Raw genomic sequence first — 21,221 nt, 5'->3', positions numbered from 1 at the left:
TGCTCGTGCCTCCTAATCGCTAATATCTTGCTAATTACTTTCGATTATAGCCATTATCTTTGATTCTGAATTGGTAAGAAACGATAACTGATTTCCGATAACTGACTGTTGGAATTAGGGTTTCTATTATTCATCTTACTAATTGATTAACGTGTTTGTGTAGGTTCGCAAATTGTCACGGAACAGGTTATTGAAGACGATTCTTTTCTCTAACTACTGTCGACGGAACAGGTTATTTTATATCTTCATATTACTGACTGTTAATTTATTTTAACAGATATAATGGCGTTAAAGTTCGAACCGAAGCACAATATGTGCGCCCTTCTTGAGGTTAACGATGAAAATCAGGAGCTGGAGTTAATGATAAATTTCTTGAATAACTCCAATCTCAGAGTTGCGCTGACAGAGAACCCGCTGCTTTACAGAAATAATTTAACAGATTTTTGGGGTTCAGAGGAGTATGCTGATGAAATCAATGGCCGGAGGATTGAAGCAACCGTTCTTGGGCAATAGTTTGAAATAACGGAGAAATCTATAAGAGAGGCACTGCAACTTTATAACAATTATGATGTGCAGCTTTCTTACTCTGAACAGAGGTTGTTGATAGTATTTCAAGAAACCATGGGGTACCTAGGGAACATCCATGAACGAAAATTCCAAAAGGGAATGTTTCCCCTGATTTACAGATTCATAATCCATCACGTCATTCAAAGCTTGCCATTTAGAAAAGGCATGTGGACACTGATAAGCAGAGAACTGGCAACATCCATCGTGGCTATCTTATACAACCAGCCGTTTAACTTTTCAAGATTAATTTTTAATGGTTTGGTTAGCAATGCCTAGAAGAACCCTTGTGATAAATTTCTTATGTACCCCGAGGTTTCTACAGATCTGATTAATAGGGCTTTACAAGGGTTAGCAACAAATGGAGGTATTTTGGTTTTACAAGACCCAAACATATATAAGAGAATCAAGGGTGCAAGAAGCCAGTTTGATACAAGAGTTGAGTTTGATATTCTTCCGTGGCTAATAAATGCTTAAATTAAAGTGAAGGAAGTCCCTCCATCCTTAAGCCAGAAGGTGAAGATACTGAAGAGAGTGATGAGGAAGAGTAGTCGGATGATAATGATGATGATGATGACCCTCAGGGAGGTGATGATGCTAAATTTGGGGAACCTGGTAATGAAGAAGCATGTGATAATGTGGAGATGTATGAAAATTTGAAGGTTAATGAGCCTATACATGAAGTTGATGTTGTTAATGAACCGGCTCAAGGATATCAATTGAAAGTTGTGCATAATGAAGAGCCCATTGTGGCTGGAACTATAATTGTTGATGATGATCAATTTATTGATAATGTAATTAATGAAGTACATGAAACAATTCAAAGATCAAACCACCTCTTTCACCTGAACCTGTTATAGACCAAGCATCCAATATCCCTACATCGCCATTTTCACCAAGCCCAGAACCAGCAGATGAACCAATACACTATTATCGTAGTACCATCTGTTGAACGACGTGAACTGACTCTGAGGGAATATCTTCATTGGAACCCTCTTCATAGTTTTCTGCTGCTTCACTTGTAATATTATCTTCCTCCAGTCTGTGCGCAGATCGATCTTGTCGATGTACTTGTGAGTTGGCACCTGCGGCTTGAAGAATTTGAAACCGTAACGAGTTTCGTGTAAAAATGCTCATAGAACCATGCAGCCCACTGGTCTTTTCCCTGATTCACGAATGGTCGGTTGGCCAAGGTTCTCACATCCCAACGAGGCATCGTTAAAACGTCATGTATACATTTAAAATAATACAAACCGTGTTCCCACTTGATCACATATACCTAAGTTTAGAATCATACTGCCACGCCACCATATCACCTTTCAAATTCTTTAGGCTCTTGTGCTTTTTCATCTAGTATGCAGATGCTTGGACCTTCGCTTGTCGTATTTCTTTTAGTTCGTTATAGCGAAGCGTCTCAATCATCTTGTTCATTTTCTCCTCGTTATGCTCGAACATACCATCCAAAGCACGTTTGCACTTCTTCTCTTTTGCAGATAGATGACTTATCTTGGCTTACTCATTCCACCGTACTCATTCTTGTCTCAGACGTTCCTCTACCGCTTCAAAATGTTATGTTGTAAAGAACAGAATACTCGAATCAGAATTATTCGTGGTGTACATGTCAGGGTATTCCTCGGAAGTAACATCTTCCACCTAAACTTGCTCAAAATCTGGCACATTCCACGTGGAATGCCAGTGTTCACACTTTCCTCAAAATCCACTTCCACAATCACTGACTTTCCCAATTCCTCAACCTCGTCCTCGTTCAGATCCAGAAGCAGAGCGATTTATTCTTTAGTCAACGAGTGGTCAATAAACTCGTCCTCTTCGATCTCATCAGCATTCACCATACTACACAAAATGCCATCCATTCCCACAAACAAAATTATATTAGCCGCTATCGTATCGACCTGCTTTGCACTCCCATAGTCTTTGTACGGGAGAATCTGCATGTTGTTCCCGTCACCACTAGTCCCAGCTTTACCTGCTGACGATATATTACCACCGCCCAGTTGCTGATCAACAACCGGGCGGTGGTAATACATTCTTATATGACATTTAGCTGTCCTCATGGTCCTATGCAACCAGCTCACCCGAACTTCTACCATACTTCTCCTAATGCCCAGATGTTCCAGTCTCTTAGTCTGATTTACTTGCAACAGAATTTTCATAATTTAATGATTAACAGTTAATTAATTATGCTAATTTGAAGATTAAACAAACTCAATTCTGATAAAAACCGGCAAGTTCATGATTAACGAATCTGCGGGAATATCAAAACACCAAGAGTGATCAAAAATCATATTTTTGGATTAATTAAGTAAAAACGAACCTTTTTATGAGAAACCTGGACAGTCTGGATAGATTGTGCGCGTTTCTTCTCAAATCAAACTGAATAAACGGAAACGGGCCCCGTAGCTATACCCAGATTAGACATACAGCCTAGTTTAGTACTGAGATTATAATAATATTAAAATATTAATATTATTATAATATTGATAATAGGAACTAGAGATAGCAAATCGAACAAACCGCGAGCCGACACAGTGTCGATTATCTACTAAACAGTGAGTTTCATGACCCCGCTTTCTGAACTGTTTTACGAACTTTTGTGGTGAAAAGCATGTTTGATTATGTATACATATCTGAAACTTGTAATGATGTGAATTATCTAAGTGATAACACACGAAAGTCCCCACGATAACAGTGATTAACTTCAAGCCGGTGGCTTGTGAATAGTACTATTGGTTTGACAAACCCAAACGGAATCGGCCTAGTTGCCGTGTCACATAACGCCGTTTGCACATGACCATATTTATACAAACAGGCTATGTAGTGTTAAACATAGCTACCAGGGCATGTTGTGGGCGGAAGGGGAGCCACAGTGGTTGATTGAGCGTGGGAAATGGATGCACGCAGCACATACAGTCAAGGTTTCACTGTAGCTTAGCATAATTACATAATTTTCATGCATACATATATATGTCATAATTACAAGTGTTAACTCGTGAATATTCATAATTGTTTTCTTGAAACTCGTGAAACTCACTAACTCTATTAGTTGACCCGTTTTAAACTGCTTTTCAGGTGTACCTAAATCGGAATGATTTGGTGATCTGTTACTTATCCAAGGTGTGGTTGATGCTATGTGAATAGAACCAAGGGTGTTAGTAGTAAGATCGTATAGTTTAACGAACTAGTTTTTTTTGTATCACCTAGACTGTAAAACAATGATAGAATAATGTAATGTAATATATTGTAAATTAGTTTGTAATGTTTCTTTATAAACAATGTGTGGATACCAGGGGTGTCTGTTACATTCCTGTTTTACGTTTTCGCATTGTGCTAGTCGGGGTGTGACAGAAGTTGGTATAAGAGCCATTGGTTATAAAGGATTAGGTTATCCCTTAGGGTACCTAAAATATAACCGTAGGCTCGATTAACTCTGGGAAATAATTAAATAATAAATTAATATTATATATTGATGGATGCCGGGATGAACTTGTAGGGCAAGTGAGTTATTGTGGTCCAGAACATAATAACAAACTTGCTTATACGAGGGAATTCAGGGAAAAGTCGCGAGACGTGCAGTTAGGTAAAAATGACAACATATGTGTATAAGAAGTAATACTGAGTAAGTATGTATATATATGTAACACTCATACGTGCTTATCTGAATCAAGGAGTACGAATACGTGTACGTACGATATTGTCGATAATGGTAAATTTTATTATGAATATTATATTCATTTATATTCAATAGTAAATTATATTTATAACTATAATTAAATAAAACTAATATTATATTCTAATATAATTAATATTAAATTTGGATTAATTAATTAACCTTCCGGAACAATAGTTAGCACTAGCAATAGATATTATTCTTATAACTAACCTTTGTGCAGAGGCATGGCAAGGAATAACGACTACGTACCGGAAGAAGAACTGGTAATATCTGTCGAGTAGGAGGATCCAGAGGAGGACACAGAAGAGGATCCGGAGGAAGAGCCGAAGGAGGATGAGGAAGAGGTTGAAGAAGAAGTAATTTGTAGAGAGCTACCTAGTAATGTGCCTGACCTGTCCGGCTACAGATGCGATAGTTACCCACCCAGGTCACAACACAGAGGTCAAGACGAAGTTACCAGTCAATACCATTCACCTGCTAGAGTAGCCAGATCACATACTCCACCTATCCACCTGTCCCCGAGACTTCAGCCGCTGCACGAGTCCGGCAGACTGCTCGTATTAGGGTAACCCCGATTGACCCTACCTCAATTCTATTTAGATCTACCCACTATCGGGGAGAGCCTTCACGTCCTAGAGCAAACACTTCATCTTCCCGTTCGTTGAGTATACCTACCTCTAACCTTGATATCCCAAACATAGGAAACAATTCTTAGATGGCTGTCCTGACTGGCCGTGTAATAGACCACTCGATAGCCATAGCTAACATTAACCAGGGGAGGAGTGACGTGACCCAGTGCTTACTGACATTGCAGCAGATAATACTGAACTTACAGCAGTCTGATGCTTACCACCACTGGTGCTTGGATAGGGTGACTGTCCGACTGTGGAGCTATTATTGGGTGATTACGGTGTTGTTGTTTATATGTTTATGGTTAGTCCATCGTTTGTATGGATAGATGTAGGATGTTACGGATCGGTATACGTGGTCTTTTGACACTCCATGTATGTATATAGTAGTATGATATGCCGACATGGAGTATACTTTTGTGTATTATTACCAGCACTGACCCTTACATGGTTAAGTCTAACAGTCACTTAGTGACAAATTTTGATATATACATACAAGCACTGGCCTTTATTAGGCAAAGTCTATGTACATTTTGTTATCAATGTACAGAGCAGTTTGTGAAATACAATGTGTTGTTTGATTTATTTGTACAACCTTTATTGTGATTATTTTTACAATGTATTGCATGCTGAAATTAGTATTAATTGGCTTATATTTGATTATCATTATAGAATGGCCCCAAAGAAAGCAACCCCTATGACTGAAGCAAAAATAACCGAGATGATTGCTCGGCAAATGCAGGCAGCAATCCCACTTATTGTAACACAAGTAACTGCCGGTGTAAATGCTAATATGCAAACAAACCAACAACCAATCAATAATTCTCCCCCAACCAACACTGAAACAGTCACAAATAACATTCACCCAACTAATACAAACGCCCCTCCCAATGCAAATAATCCCCCACCTAATACAAATAACGGCAACAACAATAATCCTCCACAGAACCCAAACAATAACAATAACAACCCTAATCGCCCTCGTAGAGAATACTCGATCAAAAACTTTATGGCCTGTAAACCGATCGAATTCAAAGGCATCGAAGGGCCAAACAGGCTGATTAAATGGATAGAGAAGACTGAATCTGTTCTCAATATTAGCAATTGTCCACCCGAGAGTATTGTCAAGTATGTTTCCTCTACTTTTACAGATAACGCTTTGATGTGGTGGAACACTATAGTTCAAATAAAATGGCAAGATACGGTTAACCGCATGACTTGGGTTGAACTCAAAACATTGATGCTAGATCATTTTTGTCCAAAGAACGAAATACCGAGGTTAGAACATGAACTCTGGAGCCTGGAAATGAAAGAAGCGGATCATTTGGGATACACGAACCGCTTCAATGAACTGGCTCGCTTAGTACCTTGGTTAGTAACTCCTGAAGACAAACGAATTGAACGTTATGTTTGGGGTTTAGCCCCGGAAGTGAGGAGTTTGGTGAACTCCGTGGGACACACATCATTTGAGAATGCCGTGACTCAGGCTGGTATTGTGACTTTCGATTTAGTAAGAAGTGGTGTATTGAAAAAGACTAGAGAATCAGTGGGTATGAAACGAACTGACTACGGGACGAGATCACAAGGAGGACAATTAAGCAAACGTGCACGTCCGACAATAAGAAATTATGCTATAACTGGTTCAGATACGAAACAAGAGAGGTATAAGGGACCCTTGCCAAAGTGCGATAATGTAATTACCATCATGTGGGAGAATGCAGACTACCGGTATGCCAGAAATGTAGTAGAACTGGACATTATGCCCCTAATTGCAGAGCAGGTGCAGAAATTGTGAACCGACCAACCGAAGCAACTCAACCTCGTCGTCCACAACCACCTAGACCTCAACCCATCCGCCAACAACCTATCCAGCACACTGCAGCTGCGACAACCTACCGTGCCTGCTATGAATGTGGCAGTACAGAACATATTAGAAGAAACTGCCCCAAGTTGAATCCAAGAGCAATTACTAGACCGAACCAAGCTTCGACTTCAACTACGCCTAGAGGACGCGCGTTTGTAATTGGGTCAGGAGAAGCACGACAAGACCCGAATGTGGTGACAGGTACATTTATAGTCTCTGATCAATATGCTTCTGTATTATTTGACACGGGTGCCGATAGAAGCTTTGTTTCCACTAGCTTTGTATCCTTGGGAAATATGCCAGTTAGTGAACTAACAAATCCCTATACTATAGAACTCGCTAACGTTAACTCTATAACTGTCGACCAAATAGTCCAAAACTGTTCCATTATTCTAAATGACCACCCATTCCTTATTGACCTACTTCCAGTAGAGTTAGGAAGTTTCGATGTTATTGTCGGCATGGACTGGTTAACCAAGTATAAGGCAGAGATTGTGTGTAATGACTAAACAGTTAAAATTCCTCTTTCGGATGGTAAAATGAATATAGTACAGGGAGAGAAGTCCGGTTCGATATTAGCTCTCGTGTCTCACTCAAAGTGTTGAAATGTTTACGCCAAGGGTGTATGGCATTTTTGGCAAACGTGAACATAAAAACCCTGATGAGAAACGCATAAAGGAGATCCCTATTGTACGTGAATACCCATATGTCTTTCCCGACGATTTACGTGGATTACCACTGAACCGACATGTTGAATTCCGTATTGACCTAATCCCAGGTTCGGCCTTTATTGCTAAAGCACCTAATCGATTGGCACCCTCTGAAATGCAAGAATTATCCAACCAGTTACAAGAGTTGTTAGATAAGGGTTTCATTCGTCATAGCTATTCTCCTTGGGGAGCACCGGTGTTGTTCGTAAAGAAAAAAGATGGAAGTTTTAGAACGTGCATGTAACATCCTAGAAAATCCCATATTTAATTTGGACTAAAAATGTCAACTTTGAAAGTTGAAGGATTAAAATAAAATAAAATATTCATATGACAAGTAATGAGAAAAATGAGATAAGAAAAATAAGGATATCTCATGTTAAGGAAATGAGAAAATTCTATCTCACATGGAAAGATGAAAGAAAGTAGAAGCACTCCACATGGGTATAAATAAGAAAGATAACTTTCATCCCACATGAAAACAAGAAAAGAAATGGAAGCTCTTTATAAGGAAGCAAGTTTCCATAGAAATGTTTTAATGTGGCTAACCACTCTCCATAGTCCTAGCGGAGGGTGCGAAGCACCCGACGCGCACGCGCACGGAGTCAGACTCGAGCGATGGGCGTAATTTGGCGTTTTGATGGCGCACTTTGCACTTCGCATCGCCGCATAAGTGCCGCTTTAGTATTTTTGGAAAATTGAAGCATGATCAAAAAGTGGCAAGTTATCAAAGACGAAGGACAAAAAATGAAAAATCTGATTTCAGGACCCATCACGCTACGAGATGAGCCCAGGAACAACACCATCGCGCTACGCGATGGTGCATGATGACACAACAGACACGTGTCGCAACAGGGGGACACGTGGCAGACGCTAGGGCTGAGTCAGCATAGCACGTGTCATTCTCTGACATCGCGCTACGCGATGCCCTAAACAAAGGGACCATCGACTACGCGATGGCTCCCAGAATCAGCTATAAAAGGGGAAGGATACGACATTTCATTGTCACACCAAACCACACACTTTTACACACACTTAGTCTCGAGAAACTTGCCAACCTGGTAGTACGTTCCAAGCTCTGAAGATCCGACGATTTGAGCCTCGATACATGATAGAAAGTAGAAGTGCTACTCGTACAAGCTTAGGCATATAAACTCTAAATACCCGCGTAAGGTAGGGGTTCTGCCTAAATATTATTTTATTATTATATTATATGGCTTAGACCATTGTCAGGGGTATAGCCCAAAACCTTGATCATAAGTATATTTACAAAAGCTTTATACATGCAAAGGTTATAGTTAAAATTATGTTTCTTCGTAATTAAGAAACATAAGCTTTTACATACAAGCTGATATAATAGTTTCTTCACAACTAAGAAATGTAAGATTTTACATACCAGGGTTATAGTCAATTCAATGTTTCTTCTTGAAGAAGAAATCTATCAATAGATGTTTCTTTATGAAGAAGAAACTCAACACATGATTTGTAAACAAATGAAAAGACTACGAGTCTAAATATTTTATTAAAAAAAATGATCAGTCAAGGTTTAAAGCTATCAAAACCAGACTAAAGGTCTGTAGCTGGATCAAGAGACGATCCGGGTATTTATATAAACTTATTTTATTACATAGATCAATCATTCATTCACAAGGGTTTTCAAACGAGATCACCACATCATTCAGAAAAGACAGTCACAATCATAGGTGAATACGTTAAACCTTTTACAGTCAGATAAACGGGTTGTTTATCTTAAACAGTCAGTCAAATATGAGATTACGTGTTCTCTAAATTTTAAGGGATTACGCGATCCCTAAGTCACAAGGTAGATAATAAAAGCAACTCAGACCGAGTACACATGTGTCTGGATCCAAACATATCTGTTAACCTTTCAATCAAGGCTACATAGCCGCAAGCTAACAGACATAACGAAAGTTCTCCAATAGGCAACAGTTATTGGAGAACCATAATTGTGTGTGTATGGCAGTGGCACAAGTTCCCAGAAATAACAGACGTTTCTGCTGATCTCTAAATTTTAAGGGATTACGCGATCCCTAAGTCACAAGGTAGATAATAAAAGCAACTCAGACCGAGTACACATGTGTCTAGATCCAAACATATCTGTTAACCTTTCAATCAAGGCTACATGGCCGCAGGCTAACAGACATAACGAAAGTTCTCCAATAGGCAACAGTTATTGGAGAACCATAATTGTGTGTGTATGGTAGTGGCGCAAGTTCCCATAAATAAGAGACGTTTCTGCTGAGTTTGTTCCAAAACTGTCTTTTCAGTCAAATGTTTTCAAAGTCAACGATTCACCAGCATATCGCTGACGTATTTTCCCCCATATTACAGGAAAACAAGTATAGCACATATAGCAAGGAATTAGAGTCATTCATGGAGATAGATGCTCGTAGATGAAGATGGCTCAGTTTTTAAATAAATGAAATATTGTACACAAGAATAAACAAGGTTTGAAACCCAAAATACTTGGATATTTATTATCCAATAGATTTTTAAAATAAATTAATATTTTATTATAATCAAAGACTTCCGCTAATAACCCGCAACTCTGATATATTTTCAAAACAGGTACCAACTACGGGTGTCACGCCTAGGCACTAAGTCGGGGTGTGACAATGCATCGATTACCGGGAGTTAAACAAAGTTACTATCAAAAACCGTTACCCTCTTCCACGAATAGACGACTTATTCGACCAACTTCAAGGGGGAAATCATTTCTCAAAAATCGACCTCCAATCTGGTTACCATCAAGTCAAAATCCAACAGGAAGATGTGTCTAAAACGGCATTTCGAACTCGTTATGGTCATTATGAATTCTTAGTTATGCCTTTTGGGTTGACTAATGCTCCCGCAGTTTTTCATGGACCTCATGAATCGAGTTTGTAAGCCGTACCTCGACAAATTCGTTATCGTATTTATAGATGACATTCTAATATATTCGAAAACCGAGGAACACGAGCCGCATTTACGAACTATCTTGGAGCTGTTGAGGAAGGAAAAGTTGTATGCCAAGTTGTCAAAATGTGAATTCTGGCTACAAGAGGTTCAATTTTTAGGACGCGTTGTTAATCGGCATGGAATCCATGTAGACCCGAGCAAAATTGAAGCCATTAAAAATTGGCAAGCCCCGAAATCACCGAAAGAAATCCGTCAATTTTTGGGATTAGCTGGGTATTACCGGCGCTTTATTGCTAACTTTTCCAGCATAGCCCAACCTTTAACCCTTTTGACTCAAAAAGATCGTGCTTATGTTTGGGGAGAAGAACAAGAAGCTGCCTTTCAATTGCTAAAGCAGAAACTATGTCAAGCCCCGATATTGAGTCTTCCAGAGGGTACTGATGATCTGGTAGTTTATTGTGACGCTTCCCGAAAAGGTTTAGGATGCGTACTTATGCAAAGAAACAAAGTCATAGCATACGCTTCTCGACAATTAAAGGTGCACGACAAGAATTACACCACCCATGACTTGGAACTGGGCGCGGTTATCTTTGCACTTAAGATCTGGAGGCACTACTTATACACCGACCACAAGAGCCTACAACACATTTTCGACCAGAAAGAACTAAACATGAGGCAGAGGAGATGGGTAGAACTGCTGAACGACTATGACTGTGAGATTCGATACCATCCGGACAAGGCTAATATAGTAGCAGATGCCTTAAGTAGAAAAGACAGAATCAAACCACTACGGGTCCGAGCACTTGGAATGATTGTCCAAACCAGTCTCACCGAACAAATCCGTATTGCTCAAAACGAAGCCCTAAAAGGAGATCACTTGGAGAATGATGACTTACATGGGACCAAACAAAACTTTGAAGAACCGACGAAATTTTATACTATAAAAACCGAGTTTGGATTCCTATTCTCAACAATTTGCGGGACTTGATCATGGAAGAAGCCCATAAGTCCAAATATTCCATTCACCCAGGAATAGATAAAATGTACAAAGACTTGAAGGAGTATTACTGGTGGCCCGGTATGAAGAAGGATATCGCCACGTATGTCGGTAAATGTTTAACTTGTGCGAGGGTTAAGGCCGAATATCAGAAACCTTCGGGAATGTTGCACCAACCCGAAATACCGCAATGGAAATGCGAACAAATTACCATGGATTTTGAAAAACACCTCCCTAAAACTTCCCGAGGAAACGATGCAATATGGGTAATAGTTGATCGACTAACCAAATCCGGACATTTCCTTCCAATCCATACCACTTATACGAAAGACTTACTCACATTTACATAAATGAAATCGTATCCCGACATGGCGTACCTGTTTCAATCATCTCTGATCGTGATAGCCATTTCACCTCTCGTTTCTGGCAAGCCTTACAAGAAGCCTTGGGAACCCGAATTGACCTAAGCACCGCCTACCATCCCCAAACCGACGGTAAATCCGAGCGAACCATTCAAACCATAGAAGATTTGCTTCGCGCTTGAGTACTAGACTTCGGTGGGAACTGGGATCAACATCTTCCACTGGTTGAATTCTCATACAATAACAGCTATCACAGTAGCATTCAGGCGGCACCATACGAAGCGTTGTACGGTCGGAAATGTAGATCACCCTTGTGCTGGACTGAAGTTGGAGATACTCAAATTACACGATCTGACTTGATTCAAGAAACCACCGACAAAATCCGTAAAATCACTAATAAATTGAAAATCGCCCGAGACCGACAGAAAAGCTACGCTGAAGTTCATAGAAAACTGTTATCCTTTGAAATAGGCGATAAAATATTTCACATAGTATCCCCAAGGAAAGGCGTTATTTGATTCGGCAAAACCGGTAAACTAGCTCCTTGATACATTGGGCAGTATAAAGTCATTTCTAAGATCGGTCCGGTAGCCTACCGACTGAAATTACCTCTAGAGTTAAGTTCTATTCACGATATCTTTCACGTATCAAACCTGAAAAAGTGCCTTACCGACGAAACCGAAATCGTGCCGTTAAAAGACTTAAACGTAAACGAAAAACTAAACTTCGTTGAAGAACCGGTGGAAATATTAGTGGCGAAAATAAAACAATTAAGACATAACAAAATCTCTTTGGTCAAACTTCGATGGAATTCAGAACGGGGACCTGAATTCACGTGGGAGCGAAAATATGAGTTTAAAAAGAAATACCCACACCTGTTCCAAATAAGGACAAAGATGAATAATCAAATTTCAGGGACGAAATTTTCTAACGGGGGGAGAATATTTTTATAAAAATCAGTAAATAATTCCAGAAATATTTTTATAAAAATCTACATATTTTATTTGATAAGTGGATAAATTTTCATAATTTAATGATTAACAGTTAATTAATTATGCTAATTTAAAGATTAAACAAACTCAATTCTGATAAAAACCGGCAAGTTCGTGATTAACGAATCTGCGGGAATATCAAAACACCAAGAGTGATCAAAAATCATATTTTTGGATTAATTAAGTAAAAATGAACCTTTTTATGAGAAACCTGGACAGTTTGGATAGATTGTGAGTGTTTCTTCTCAAATCAAACTGAATAAACGGAAACGGACCCCGTAGCTAATCCGGGACCCCAATGTATGATCTTTCTTTATAACTTAATCATTTTATCGACCAACACATTTACCCAAGCTTACTTCCCCACAACTGTTTTCTGAACGCATAGACGAGCAACTTGGCCCCAGCTGGGAAAACGGGGAAACTGAGCCAAGTCCGGTTTAAAGTATTAGACATTGAACAACATCACAACCTAACCCTATTGACACTTTCTGGGTGTTCCAGCTATACTCAGATTAGACATACAGCCCAGTTTAGTATTGAGATTATAATAATATTAAAATATTAATATTATTATAATATTGATTATAGGAACTAGTGATAGCAAATCGAACAAACCGCGAGCCGACATAGTGCTGATTATCTACTAAACAGTGAGTTTCATGACCCCACTTTCTGAACTGTTTTACAAACTTTTGGGGTGAAAAGCATGTTTGATTATGTATACATATCTGAAACTTGTAATGATGTAAATTATCTAAGTACTACCACACGAAAGTCCCCACGATCACAGTGATTAACTTCGAGCCGGTGGCTTGTGAATAGTACTATTGGTTTGACAAACCCAAACGGAATCGGCCTGGTTGCCGTGTCACATAGCGTCGTTTGCACATGACCATATTTATACAAACAGGCTATGTAGTGTTAGACATAGCTACCGGGGCATGTTGTGGGCGGAAGGGGAGCCACAGTGGTTGATTGAGCGTGGGAAATGGATGCACACAGCACATACAGTCTAGGCTTCACTGTAGCTTAGCATAATTACATAATTTACATGCATACATATATATGTCATAATTACAAGTGTTAACTCGTGAATATTCATAACTGTTTTCTTGAAACTCGTGAAACTCACTAACTCTAGTAGTTGACCCGTTTTAAACTGCTTTTCAGGTGTACCTAAATCGGAATGATTTGGTGATCTGTTACTTATCCTAGGTGTGGTTGATGCTATGTGAATAGAAGCAAGGGTGTTAGTAGTAAGATCGTATAGTTTAACGAACTAGTTTTGTTTGTATCTAGACTGTAAAACAATGATAGAATAATGTAATGTAATATATTGTAAATTAGTTTGTAATGTTTCTCTATAAACAATGTGTGGATACCAGGGGTGTTTGTTACATTCCTGTTTTACGCTTTCGCATTGTGCTAGTCGGGGTGTGACAATGAGACCATACATCGTTGAAGCGTTAACCACCTACTAGACGCTTTTAATTTAAAAATATGATCAATCTGATTAGAAGGCTTGAGTATGACCAGATTATTAGATTTCTGCTATCATCATCATCAAGACTTTACTAGAAACTAACATTCCTTTCAATTCTGCATCTTTAAGTTTATATCACATACCAATCCCTACTTGTTTGTTTAAAGATCTACCAACACACCGATACAATTAAGCACACAGTCTTTTATACTTACTTTTTATTGAACTTGGGAACAATTAATGAATGTGCTATCATTTTCCCTTTTTGGTTCAAAACTCATTTTGAAGAGCATTTTTTGATGTTTTTGTATTTTTAATATTGAATGTTTTTGAATTTTTAAATTTTTCTGTACAAACAAAAATCACAATATTTTTGTATCTTTATATTTTCTCTCCCTAAAAACCTACAAATAAAAAGAAAAACATGCAAATAAATTGATTTAACCGAGTATTTAATGTCTTTTAAACTTTTTAAACCGTTTATACCAAGCAGATATTGAAATCTTGTTTTGTCGAAGGCTGTAACGCCCGTAAACTTCGTTAATCGACTTGATCATTTATAAATGTTTGTTTAAAAGCCGGGGTTTCATCTTTCTAATTTAGAGCCTTATAATACGTTTTAAAAGTCCGTCTATCCATCCTTTTTCTCCAAACATCGCCTCTTATAACTTAAAGTGTTATATTAGTATGCAGTACCCGACATTTTCGTTTATCGGCGTGAAGCATTGTAGAGTTTGTATATTTGTCGGGTTTGATCCGGAGATCTTCGAGGACCTCCTTATCATTCTCGTAAGTTAAACTTCCCTAACCTTTCACCCAAGTATTACATCTTACAAGTTGGAGGGTCTAGATGTAACAATTATATTATTATAACAAGTAAACCCCAACCCCATCTCTTTTCCCCCTTGCTGTCCGATCGGCATAATGAACCAGCCACCCCACCATCCTTTTCTTCCTTTTCCAGCAAATTCCAAGATCCAAAACTCCAATTCAAGGTTAGTATTTTTTGATTTAATATCTTTTTCACCATTAAACCCTTTATTGAATGTTAGGGTTTGAGTTTTGATTAAAACAGTTGCTGACAGATTCGTACTCGTTTATTGTTTGGTCTGTAACTCGATGAAAATTGATTGTTTTTGATCTATTCTTGTTTCCATGATATTCTAATTTGAGTCTAGTTTCCAGAAAGGTATAATTTGTAATTTTTGGACAAGATATGAATGGTTTTTATGATTTCATAAAAACGTGTGTCAAAGCTGATGCGGGTGACGGATTCTGGTATGTCTTCCCGATATCATAACTCTTTTTTGAAAAGTCCAAGATGGTTGGTTCCTCTTCTGGAACTTCATATTTTGAGTTAGGATTACAACCCAAATGGGAATCGTTTAATTTGGTTTGGTAATGATTTTTAAACAAATAAATCACTTTTGTTGCGCGCTGAAATAGCTACACATACCTTTCTGTGTTGGAGGAATTTTTATGATTTTTGTGTGCATTGGAAAAATATAAAAAAATATTTTTAAAAGCCTAAAATATTTATTAAACTCTGGTAAAAATTTCATAATTTATTTCTATGGTTTTCCTATGTAATAAAATACATCTTTGCTTGCTAAAATCTGCATGTTATACTAGTTATTGATCGATTATTTCGGTTTAGGACTTAACCGATGGCTGACCAATTGAGGTCTTTTCGGGGCTGTTATAATTGAAGTTCTTGATCTATCATATTCCTAGGTATGTCTTGTATATCATAATTTAGTATAATGAGTTTTGGCATTCGTTTGATTGGTTAATTGTTGATGGATTGAAACCTAGTGTTCGGTTGTTTAGATTGTTGAATTGTTGCGTTTAACGCAAGGAATTGAATGAATTAACAACCAATTCAGTTCTGGTAAATTCGGTTTGATATACGGGCTGTTGGAAAATTATATTTTTAAGTATTGGGGCTAAATTGGTCGTCGGTTACTCAAACGGGTCGGTACAACGCGAATTCGCGTATATTTGATAGTTAGTGCGTTGTGCTTACGAGTTATCGACCCATCCAACTCATGTAGTGTCGTGTGGGCTAGTAGGCTGCGATTTTATCAATTTTGGTCCACACGAGGCTGAGTTGGATTTTAAGTGCCTAAACAACTCTTCAACCCGCATATTCGCCTCACCTCTTACTTCAGGGGGTAATTTGGGAATTCTTTATTCTCGGGATTATCTAAGGGCGGTTTTGGTAAATATAAGGCCTCAGGGGCTGTTGTAATTGAAATTGGTAGGGTCGATGCTTAGGTAACTGAAACCATGTTAGAACACCTCGTAGGATAAACAAGTCGGTACGGTTTAGTTAGTAATCTTTGAGTGCACTCCAACAGGTTGTGAATTGTGGATTTGATTAGAGATTCTCTAGCTCTTTGTTGATTGTGTGCCTCGTTTCAGGTGAGTTCATGATGCCCCTTTTCACTGTTTTCAAGTTTTGGGCTAGAATACACACCTAACTGATTTTGCTTGATACACCGTTTAAATGATTTTGCCTAGGCATACTTAGATGATGGTATATCTTAGGATGACATTTATGTATGTATACACGTGTGCTACCTTATGGCCCATAGGCGTACTTAGGGTATGGTATTTCTTGGAATTATATATACGTATGATTAAGCATGTGTTACTTTATGGCTTATGATTATTGATGTTAATTAGTTATTATTAACTAAGGATGTTTACGTATGCCTACTTTGTGTTTGCATACGGTGGGTGTTGATCTTGGCCGGACCAAACTATACTACTCAGGTTCAAAAATCCTGTGGCGGGCCCTGGAAAGCCCGTGAGGAGGGAGGCTCGTGTGGCATGATCACCACCATATTGGATGTTGCGTGCATGATGATTTTGGTCGGGCCAAACTATACTACCCAGGATCTAAAATCTTGTGGCGGGCCCTGGAAAGCCCGTAAGGGGGGAGGCTCGTGTGGCGTTATCATCATAACTGGCCCCTAAATTCCGTATCACGTGTTTGGGTCGTATGCGTGTTCGACCTTGATGATATTTTATGGATGCTATGCATAGGGGGGGTGTGTGTGTATGTGTGTGTGTATATATATATATATGATCAGGATCATGTGAGAACTTTTTGGGAATTGAGAACTATGAGAACCATTTTGGACCACAAAAAAACCCAAAAATAAAAAAAATCATAAAACAAAAAAAAACACAAAAATAAAGAAAGTAAAAAAACCAAAGTTCTTATTTATAATCTCGGTTTTTAAAAAAACGTAAAAAAAAATTCTCGGTTTAGCTAAATTATACATATATTATATGTATGTATAATATGTACATATATGTACACACATGTTTTTTCCTATACATAGATGTATAATTTAATGTAAATGATAGTGTACATATGTGTACATTACATAACTAGAGATTAAATGAAAGTATACATATGTGTATAGGTATAATACGAATTAAAAAGAAAAAAAATCGGTTTTTTTATTATATATATATATGTATAATATGTACACACATGTTTTTTCCTATACACATATGTATAATTTAAGGTAAATGATAATATACATTTGTGTATATTACGTAACTAGAGATTAAATGAAAGTATACATATGTGTATAGGTATAATACGAATTAAAAAGAAAAAAACAAATTTCGTTTTTTTTATTTATTTATTTTTAATGAAACATGAATGAAGTACAAGAATTTTGGTTTTTTTACTTTTTTAAAATTTTCGGTTTTGTTTGTTTTATAATTTTTTTAATCTTTTTTTAGAGAGTTTTTTAGTGTTCCAAAATGGTTCTCAAAGTTCTTAATTTGCCAATGGTTCTCTTAGGATCCTTACCCTATATATATATATATATATATATATATATATATATATATATATATATATATATATATATATATATATACACCCTATATATATATATAGGTAAATATGGCTACTTATCATTTACCCATTGCCTATATGTTCATATCCCGTATTATATTTAAACTATTGGAATGATTTATATAAATGTCGTTTATTAAAATTTGAACTCACTCAGCTCAAGCTGACTTTGTGCGTATGTTAATGTGAGTTTCAGGTTAAGAGGAGGATCCTTACCGCTTGGACGTGCTCGAGACTACTTTTACAGTTAAAGGCATATCTAGTCGGGGAATTTTATAATGCAAATATGTTTTTTTCAATTATTACTAAACGTATTCAAATTTGGTTTTGGGTATATTTCCCGGTTTTTGGGAACTTGTTTTGATAGTTACGACTTTCCGCTGATTTTATACTCTGAACTTGGTTTAAATTAAAATGAATTGCTTTGTGTTTAAAATTTTGTTAAGTTTTTGATATGATTACCAACTGTAGGATTCCCGGGATTCGGGGTCTTACAAGTTGGTATTGGAGCCATGGTTCGAGGGATCCGAGCATTCTCGAATGCTTGGAATCGAACGGTAAAAGAAAGGACTAGAAATGCCAACCGCGAGTAGCTGCAAGTCAAGAGATAATTTTATTTGTTAATCATCTTTATGAGCCTTAGGGTTTCATTATGTGTATAATTGCTTACGTGTTAGATGAGATGCTAATATGGTTAGGGGTAGGGGGTGCTTAGGATGGGCGGGTAAGGTAAACAATTAATAACACTTGATCAACGTTATTAGCAGTTTACCGTTACCTACCATCTTCTAAATACTACTTGTGCTGGACTGTGTTAGGGTTCTATCTTGGTAGGGATAGGATATGGTTAACGCTCGTGTCGTTAGCGTTAAAGTTCATCTCGTTCCTTAAATCCTCCCGTTCGTTTCTCATCCTCTTGAAAGCTTTTGTGCGTAATCGTTTAGCTAAGACATAGCACAATATCACTCCAGGTTCCCTTTTTTTTCTTGTTGAGCTTTTACCTTCGTTCCAGCTTGACTCGAGCACTAGTAGGAGTTTTTCCTCTACCGTCCTCCTGTGTGATTAGATAATTAGGTTTCGCCTCTATCTGCGTCCGTTCTTATTGCAACGGGATTCGGGGACGAATCCCATTGTAAGGAGGGTGGACTTGTAACGCCCGTAAACTTCGTTAATCGGCTCGATCGTTTATAAATGTTTGTTTAAAAGCCGGGGTTTCATCTTTCTAATTTAGAGCCTTGTAATACATTTTAAAAGTCCGTCTATCTATCTTTTTGCGCAAAACATCGCCTCTTATAACTTAAAGTGTTAGATTAGTATGCAGCACCCAACATTTTCGTTTATCGGCGTGAAGCATTGTAGAGTTTGTATCTTTGTCAGGTTTGATCAGGCTATCTTCAAGGACCTGCTTATCGTTCTCGTATGTTAAACTTCCCTAACCTTTCACCCAAGTATTACATCTTACAAGTTGGAGGGCCTAGATGTAACATTTATATTATTATAACAAGTAAACCCTAACCCCATCTCTTTTCTTCGTTGTTGTCCGATCGGCGTAATGAACCAGCGACCCCACCATCGTTTTCTTCCTTTTCCAGCCAATTCCAAGATCAAAAACTCCAATTCAAGGTTAGTATTGTTCTATTGAATGTCTTTTTCACCATTAAACCCTTTATTGAATGTTAGGGTTTGAGTTTTGATTGAAACAGTTGCTGTCAGATTCGTACTTGTTTATTGTTTGGTCTGTAACTCGATGAAAACTGATTGCTTTTGATCGATTCTTGTTTCCATGATATTCTACTTTTGAGTCTAGTTTCCAGAAAGGTATAATTTGTAATTTTTGGACAAGATATGAATAGTTTTTATGATTTTATAAAAACGTGTGTCAAAGCTGATGCGGGGTGACGGATTCTGGTCTGTCTTCCCGACATCGTAACTCTTTTTTGAAAAGTCCATGTTGGTTTGTACCACTTCTGAAACTTCATATTTTGAGTTAGGATTACAACCCAAATGGGAATCGTTTAATTTGGTTGGGTAATGATTTTTAAACAAATAAATCACTTTTGTTGCGCACTGAAATAGCTGCACGTACCTTTCTGTGTTGGAGGAATTTTTATTATTTTTGTGTGGATTGGAAAAATATAACAAAAATATTTTTAAAAAGCCTAAGATATTTACTAAACTTTGGTAAAAATTTCATAATTTGTTGCTATGGTTTTCCTATGTAATAAAATACATCTTTTCATGCTAAAATCTGCAAGTTATACTAGTTATTGATCAATTCTTTCGGTTTAGGACTTAACCGATGGCTGACCAATTGAGGTCCTTTCGGGGCTGTTTTAATTGAAGTTCTTGATCTATCATCTTCCTAGGTATGTCTTGTATATTATAATTTAGTATCATGAGTTTTGTCATTCGTTTGATTGGTCAATTGTTGATGGATTGAAATCTCGTATTCGGTTGTTTTGATTGTTGAATTGTTGCGTTTAACACGAGGTTTGAATGAATTAACAACCAATTCAGTTCGGTTAACTTCGGTTAGATATACGGGCTGTTGGAAAATTATATTTTTAAGTATTGGGGCTGAATTGGTTGTCGGTTACTCAAAAGGGTCGGTACAACGTGAATTCACGTTTATTTGATAGTTGTTGCGTTGTGCTTGCGAGTTACTGATCCATCCAAATTGTGTAGTCTGGTGTGGGCTAGTAGGCTGCGATTTTATCAATTTTGGTCCACACGAGGCTGAGTTGGATGTTAAGTGGCTAAACAACTCTTAAACGCGCATACTCACTTCACCTCGTACTTCCGGGGGTAATTTGGGAATTCTTTATTCCTGGGATTATCTAAGGGTGGTTTTGGTAAATATAAGGCCCCGGGGGCTGTTGTAATTGAAATTGGTAGGGTCGAGGCTTAGGTAACTCAAACCAAGTTAGAACATCTCGTATGATAAACGAGTCGGTACGGTTTAGTTAATAATCTTTGTGTGCAATCCGACGGATTGTGAATTGTGGATTTGATTAGAGATTCTCTAGCTCGTTGTTGATTGTGTGCCTCGTTTCAGGTGAGTTCATGATGCCCCTTTCACTCTTTTCAAGTTTTGGGCTAGCATACACACCTAACTGATTTTGCTTGATAC

The sequence above is a fragment of the Bidens hawaiensis genome, unplaced genomic scaffold (assembly GCF_021521415.1).
Source record: "Bidens hawaiensis isolate Kalapana, Puna unplaced genomic scaffold, B.hawaiensis_p1.1 tig00001692_1, whole genome shotgun sequence".
NCBI lineage: Eukaryota > Viridiplantae > Streptophyta > Magnoliopsida > Asterales > Asteraceae > Bidens > Bidens hawaiensis.
This window is presented reverse-complemented; position numbering follows the sequence as displayed.